Raw genomic sequence first — 7,924 nt, 5'->3', positions numbered from 1 at the left:
AAGCTCACAAATATCTAGCTCTGCTGAATTCACATTATTCAGTACAATAATCTATATTATTCAGCATTATAATCTACACATAGTAATTACATATTTTTAAAAATAGTCTTGAGTTTACCAACATTAAAAAACATTTACCAGGCACATGGGTGCCCTTTGAGACAGCCTTTTACAGTTAAATTTTATTGATTTACACATATCGCACCGGATGGAATGTCTATGAAATATTAAGGCTATTTTACACTTTTGTTGGTTTTGGTTGAGACAAGGTTTCACTTTGTAGTGCAGACTGGCCTTGTGTTCACAGCAACCCGCCTGCCTCAGCCTCCCGAGTGCTGGTATCACAGGTGTGTGCCATTTCGTTTAACATTAAAATATGTTTAAAATATGAGTTCTATGGCTACCTTTCGCAAACAGATTTTTTTTTAAGTAAGAAGGAACTCATAAGAGTTAGGAACCGTCTCAGCCAAAGCTGCATGTACCAGGGCTCCTGTTTCCAGCAACTCTAGCTAGAGTTAAGCGAAAAATCAGTTTATTAGGTGAGCAGACTCTCTGTTCGCGGACTTCTCGCGAGAACTGGAGGAGGTCGTCCACAGGAAGACCGGGACCTGCCCTCAGCCTGCGGCGTGGGTTCGCAGCACGGCCTGTCAGGACCCGGATGTAGAAAATCTCGCGGGTTTCTGGGAGGTTTGCACAGTATAAAAGGACACAGCGCCGGCCTTTTTCAGGGTAACTTGTCGTCCTCTGGGCTGGTCCGGCTCGCAAGCCCCGCGCTCCGCGAGGAGGGGCCGTGACCTGCGCCGCGTCCGCTCCACCTGCCCGCCCGGGGGAAGGGGCGGCAGAGAAAGCCCAGAAAAGCAGCCGGAGCCGGGCGTGGCGGCAGTGCTGCCATCCCGGCACTCGGGAGGCTGAGGCAGGAGGATCGCTGCGAGTTCCACGCCAGCATGGGCCGCGTAGTAAGTCTAAGGCCAGGGCGAACTGCACAGCTAGACCCTGTCTCAAGATAAAAACACTGAAACAGAGCCGATGGGCAGTAGGCCGACAGCAGCGTGAGAGCCGGGGAGAGCGGCCGGGCGCCTCCGTGGCGTCGTTTCCCAGGACCGGCACTGCCTGGTTCGGTGTCCCCTGGAGGAGTGCACTGCCCGGCTCTGTCTTCCCTCTGTGTGACGCGGCTCCCAGGGGCCACGTGGAGGATGCGCTGCACTGACCTCAGTGCTGCTTCTCCAAAAACACGGCCGCGCCCAACAACAAACGCTCTGATCACAGGGCGTGGGGCTATCTTTGCGCCGAACCCAGAGTAGGGCGCATTTAGTCTCTGTTCTCCAGCATAACTTAACTACAGTTGATTCCAGGTACTTATAGCTAGGTCATAAGAAACCTTTCGGAAAGATGCTTTTCTGAGACTTGGTTGTGAATCACCATTCCCCAAATGAAATATTCATTCCAGGCGATCCTCCCGCCTCAGCCTCCCAACTGCTAGAATGACAGGTGTGCCCCACCCACCCTGATCCGACCAGGCTCCTGAGGACACGTAGCTCCATAGCACCCCGATTCAGTCACCCCAAGCACTACAGTGAGCACGCGAGGCTAGGGGGGACGTCCTGAGAGAAACCAAAACACTTGTTCTAAAATGGTGACCCTCCTTTCGCTCCACCCCCAGGGTTAAACTGGCTTTAGGTCCCTGGGGTCCGGGTCCTCCGGTACCGTGTGACACAGTTCTAGGGGAACTTGGGCTCCTGCATGGGCAGCCGCAGGCCAAGGCTTCTGAATCACATATTATGAAGAATAATAAAAACCTTCTAAGAAAAATCAATAACATTTTAAGTCAGGGTACTAAAAATACAGTGGAGTAATAGCAACTCTGAAAAAAAAAAAATTGAAAAAGACTTCAGCTTACTATTTATAGTAGACTCCTCTAGCCGGGTGTGTACTGCCGACCTGGAATCCCGGCACTCGGGAGGCTGAGGCAGGAGGATCAGGAGGATCCATGTGAGTTTGAGGCTAGCCTGGGCCACATAGCAAGACCTTGTTGTCAGCCCTAACACTGCGGCTGGCACCGTCTGCACCGCCGTGGCTTCAGCGGTCCCGCGAGGGGATGGGGCCGTGCGGGCGAGGCTGTGCTCTGCTCCGCTCCCCAAGAGCCCGCCTGGCCTCTGGGAACCCAGGCAGGGCGCGCGGTGAAAGCTGCCGTGCGCAGCGCTGGTGGGTGCGGCCGTCACCGACCTCGGGGTCACAGCGCAGCCGGCAGCGACCAGACGCCCCGTGGCCCCCAGCGCAGGCACCACCCAGCCCAAGGCGGCCCTGCCTGCTGTCCCCTCCTCGCCTCTGCCTCTGCCGGCCGCGGGGACGCCGGCTCCCGGCCTCCGCTCAAGGACGTTCTGCTGCTTCGTTCCCTTTCTTTTCTCTTCTCCCCGCCGCCCCCGCCCCCACCCCCTCCCCAGCTTCCCATTTCTTTTTCTCTCTGTCTCCTTTGCCCTTGCTGGAGACTGAACCCAGGGACTCACGCCTGCTGGGCAAGTGCACGAGCCGGGAGCAGTCCCCAGCCAAGGAGAGGGTATTTTAAACCCTAATCCGGGCCCCACAGGGCCATGCACACCTGGAATCCCAGCGCTCTGGGAGGCTGAGGCAGGAGGATCAACCATTCAAGCCCAGCCCAGATAACAGCGATTTAGTGAGACCTTGTCTCTATATAAAAAATAGAAAGGGCTGAGGACACAGCTGAGTGCCAAGGCCGTGCGCTCCACCCTCAGCACCGCAAAGCAAAACAAACAAAAGCTTGACTTGTATTTCGACACTCCCAGGCTCACAAGAGTCCCTGGCTTCCCATGATGGTGACAACAGACTTCAGCCATCTCTACTGTGGCCGGGAATGGGGACCTCCTCGCCAGCTGTTTTTTTACACCACTGTTTCTTTGACCTAATGCCCAGCCACACTAAACTCTTCACTCTCTCCCAAGAGCCCTGAATGCTTTATTTATTCTCGCTTCCTTTTTTTTTTTTTTTTCTTGAGACAAGGTCTTGCTATGTAGTTCAGGCTGGCCTTGAACTCGAGGTGATCCTCCTGCCTCAGCCTCCCGAGTGCTGAGATGACAGACATTGGCCACCACCCCTTTATTTTTTAATTTTTTGTCTTTTTGAGACAGGGTCTCACTATGCAGTTCAATCTGGCCTTGAGCTCACTTTGTAGCCCAGGCTGGCCTCAAACGCACAACAATCCTCCTGCCCCAGCCTCCTGAGTGCTGGGATTACAGGCGTGCAACACCGCGCCCGGCTGGAACTCCATTTTTAAACGCTACCTTCCTGTAACTAAAAACATTCTCCTTTTCCCTTTCCCTGACATCGGGTTTGTTGGCAGATATCTGCTCTCCAGGGTAAAAAGACTTGATTTATGCAGTTTGCCCAACTCAGTGGTACAGCATCTGCCCCAAATTCGTGGGGCCCTGGCTTGGACTCCCCAGAACCACAAGAAAGGAAACAAAAAAAAAATTTTTTTAACTATCAATATGAGGTCACTGGATTTAGAAAGGCAAGATTAGAATGTTTTTCTCATGGTCAGATATAGCAAGTCATCAGTGTTTATACGAGGGGCAGTCGGCAAATATGGAGAATGTTTAAAAATTGTATTAGAGCGGCAGACACATTGCAGTGAACACTCCAAAATCCTCCCCCTCACTTCACACACATTGTCCCAGGGTCTCGCCACTGTCCGAAGCAGCTCTGGAGTCCTCTCTCCTGAGTGTCTCTCGTGGTGCTGCTGTGGCTGCTTTGATATCCTGAGCTGATTCAAAATGTTTCCCTGTCGCGGTCGAGCTGACTGTGGGGAAGAGCCGGAAGTACAGGGCGCTGGATCCCGGGAGGAGGGTGGATGAGGACACGGTGTCCTGCTGTTACAGGCCTTCCCTTCTGTTGGACGGCGCTGGGCAGCAGAGTTCTCTGGGTTTTGTTCACACCTCAGAAAGACACTCATGAGGGAGGACTCCAGAACTGCTTCAGAAAGCGGCAAGAACCGCGGGACAAGGCAGCTTGAAGCAACAGGAGGATCTGGGGGAAGAGCAATCGCAACGTGTCTTTTACTGTAATTCACGTTTTCTTTCTTTTTTTTTGTACCGGAACCCGAACTCAGGACCTTGCTCTTGCCAGGCAGGTGCTTGTCCCACTGAGCTGTATCCCCAGCCCCTAATTCATGTTTTCAAATGGAAACACTCGCCGTCTACTTCTGTCACACCTCGTACCCCTTGGCACCCACAGAAGACATAGAAACCTCGAAAGAATTTACCAGCTGCGAGCAACCCCCGGGACCTCATGTAGAAACCTGGTCCAGGGGTGGTGGAGCAGCCAGGTGCTGAGACCTGGGGAGGAGGGGCTCCAGGAAGGTCTTAGGTCGTCGACAGCATCCCGCGAGAGGGACAGCGGCACAACGCCACTTCCTGCCCGCTGTCTCTGGACTTCCTGTGCCCGCCATGCTTGCTGTGTGACACCACCCTTGCCAGACCAGCTCAATGCAGCTGCCTGGTCTTGGATTTGACCTCCAGAATGAAGCCAGAATAAGGGGCTGGGGATATAGCTCAGTGGCACAAGCACCTGCCTGGCAGGTGCAAGGTCCGGAGTTCAATTCCTAGTACCGAAAACAAAACAAAACAAAAAAAGCCAGAATAAACCTTCTTTACATCATAAACAGCCTGTCTAGTTTATAAATACTGCATTGCGAAGACACAGCCTTGTTCAGGGTTAATAATTATGACTATAAATGGTAACTTTATGCCTCCAAGGAGAAGCCAGACATACCTGTAATGCCAGCACTTGGGAAGCTGAGGCAGGAGGATTGCTGCGAGTTTGAGGCCAGCTGGACTACATAGCACTAAAGCATCTCAAAAAACAAAACAAGGGGCTGGAGATTTAGCTCAGGGGCACAGCGCCTGCCTGCCAAGCGTGAGGTCATGAGTTTGATTCCTGGTACCCGGAAAAAAAACAAAAACAAAAAACAAAACAAAACAATTAACAAACTTTACTCTTGGCATTCCTATGTAGAAATAACAGCCGGTGTGCGATTGGACAAAACTATCACGCACATGGTCATATTTAATTATAGTCATTTCATTTCTACTATGAAAGGAGAAAGATGAGTTTTTCCTGAAGACAAAACTGTTTTGAAATTTTACACAATGTTGCCAGTAAGAAATATTTTGATAATCCTAAGTTTAGAAAGAACATTTTAAATAAAAAAATAAAACAATAAATTTTTTTTTAAATAACATCTTCAGATCTCCAAAGTACAGGGTGTGGTGTTGCACACCTGTAATCCCAGCATTCGGGAGGCTGAGGCAGGAGGATCGTTGTGAGTTTGAGGCCAGCCTGGGCTACAAAGTGAGCTCAAGGCCAGCCTGAACTGCATAGTGAGACCCTGTCTCAAAAAGACCAAAAAAAAAAAAAAAAATCTCCAAAGTGCAGCACACCCATTGCATTGTGTAGCCTGCTTATGACTATGACATCGGGTGAAGGTTCTGTGGGTGCACATACCGGGTACCAGGGAGCCTTCGCTGCCGTCCATGTGCGTGTCTGGGGGGCTGACACTGACAGCGGCCCGTGGCCCCAGTAATTTGATAAGTTACACACGCACACTCAGAGGTTTGGGGTAGGACTTGTGACATTCACAGTCATCTGGAGAGAGCAATGCTGTCCCAGCCCTGAGTCCCTTGTCCCGAGCCTGCGCTGCCTCAGCCTCCACCCTTCTCTGGGTAGGGTTTTATGGCTTTAGGTACAAAGATCTCCCACTTCCAGTCTGTAGGCATTTTACAGTTTATGCTCCTGTGAATCATGTCTTTATTTTATTTTATGTATTTATTTCTTGAGACAGGTTCTCGCTGTGTGGCCCAGGCTGGCCTCGAATTCATGGCCATCCTCCTGCCTCAGCCTCCCCAGTGCTGGGATTATAGGCGTGCACCACCATGCCAGCCTAAATGCTATCTTTTTAAACTTCTGCTTTCTATAGAAGAATTGGTCTTGCCCTGGGGCGCCTTAGATCCTTTACCTGGGACGCCAAAAGTTACTGCTCACTTGGTTCCCAGCATAGCTCTGGTCCCTACCACTCCCTGAGCTGGGCCGCACACCAGGCGTTCGCGCTGGAGTCCACACTGGCTCCCGAGCTCTGTCATTGCCCTGCCCCAGCCCTGGCAGTAGCCACAGGGAAGTCCCCAAGGGCCTGGAGCTGCTGAAGCCACAGCACTTTTGGTCTGTGCACATGTCCCTGGCCGTCCACCCAGTCACGGACAGGCGCGGCCTCGATGAGACCTGGAGGCACGGAGGGGCCTGTGAGTCCTCGCGGGCAGCGTCGGGCGGCCTGGATCGGAGGACACAGCCGGCGTCCACGGGGCAACTCGCCAACCACAAGCCCCACCGGAGTCTGCACCACACACTCACCCGCTACCGGGCGGTTCCGTCCTACATTTGTCGAGACCAAGACAGAGCCGAGACCGTGCTCCGCTCTCAGGCCACAGCTTCCGGGCGCTGGCAGAAGACGCGGGTTGCTGAGCCAGAGTAGGAGTGCTATGGCTCGGCAGAAGCGCAGACCGCAGGCTGGTCCGTTCCCGCTGTGCCCTTGAAAAGCCCGCGCACCGCCCCGGACTCCGCAGCGGGCAGAGGCGCTTGGTGCGTTGCATTGCCGTCATAGCTACGAAAACCCCAGGCACACACGCCCTCCTGGCCCGGCCCCAGAGCCAGGCGCTATCTTCACTGTACTGCGGAGCAAACAAGCCTGCCTCTGCTTCGGAGGGAGACGCTATCTCATCTCCGGGCCTCCTTGCTGCACAAATATTTATTAAAGATGGTCAGAAGCAAAAGAGTCCGTGCCCCTGCTCACAAAATATGCAGAGAGAGCGTGAGAGATTCCTCCCAAGGACACCAACTCCACTCGACAGGCTCGCAGGGACCTGCGGACACCTCTCTCTGCACGGCTACCTTTCTTCTGCATCTTTCCTTCTGGAATATTTGTCTTCTACCAGGAATGAGTTTTCTTGCACATCAAGTGGTGTTTTCTTTACCGTAGATCTACCGGGGACCTATTCTGTCTGTTTTTGTCAGACAAATTTCAAGTCGTCCTCATTCCTGAAAAATATTATTGCTGAGGATAAATTAAAAACTTTTTTTGAGACAAGATCTTGCCATGGAGTCCAGGCAGTCCTCCTGCCTCAGCCTCCTGAGTGCTGGGATGGCAGGTGTGTGCTGCCACGTTTCTTTCGAGAATTCATTGCACTGCTTTCCGGCTTTGCTTGTTCCTTAAGACTAATAGTTCAACCTTACTTTTTCTCCTTGAAATTAATCTCTTCTGGCTGATCATAAGAGTAGCCTTATTATTATTATTGACACCATTTTTACTGTGTGATGAACCTGAATATGGATTTTTTAATGTACCCTCCCTTGGAATCACTGAATCTAGGCTTAGCACTCTTTTAACTCAGTATATTCTTAGCTATTATATTGTTTCTGCCCCCTCTCCCTGCCCTCTGCTACTGGAGTCTGTGTGTATTCCCCACCTTTCCCTCCTGCCCTCTGCCAGTGCTTACTGCGATTCATAATCTAGCCTGCGTATTTCCTTCTGTCCTGCCGTTTAGATCCCAGATTCTCTCTTCATTTGTGTTTAGGCTGTTTTAAATCCATCTGCAGGGTTCTCCATTTCAGTTACCACATTTTCTAGCTCTAGCTTTCTCATCTAGTACTTTTTAAAGTGTTATGACCCATTCAGTAGTTTTCTGTTCCCAGATATGCTTCCAAATCTTCTCTCTTACCTCTCCAAATCTAGGAAGCAGAGTTTTTATTTTTATTTTTTTAATAAAATTGAACTCAGGACCTTGCGCTTGCCAGGCAGGCACTTGTGCTGCTGAGCTATCTTCCTGGCACTAAGCAGAGTTTTTAAAATCTGTGCTTGAAG

This window comes from Chinchilla lanigera, unplaced genomic scaffold (genome assembly GCF_000276665.1).
Source record: "Chinchilla lanigera isolate Chin_1 unplaced genomic scaffold, ChiLan1.0 scaffold00017, whole genome shotgun sequence".
In the NCBI taxonomy this organism is placed as follows: domain Eukaryota; kingdom Metazoa; phylum Chordata; class Mammalia; order Rodentia; family Chinchillidae; genus Chinchilla; species Chinchilla lanigera.
This window is presented reverse-complemented; position numbering follows the sequence as displayed.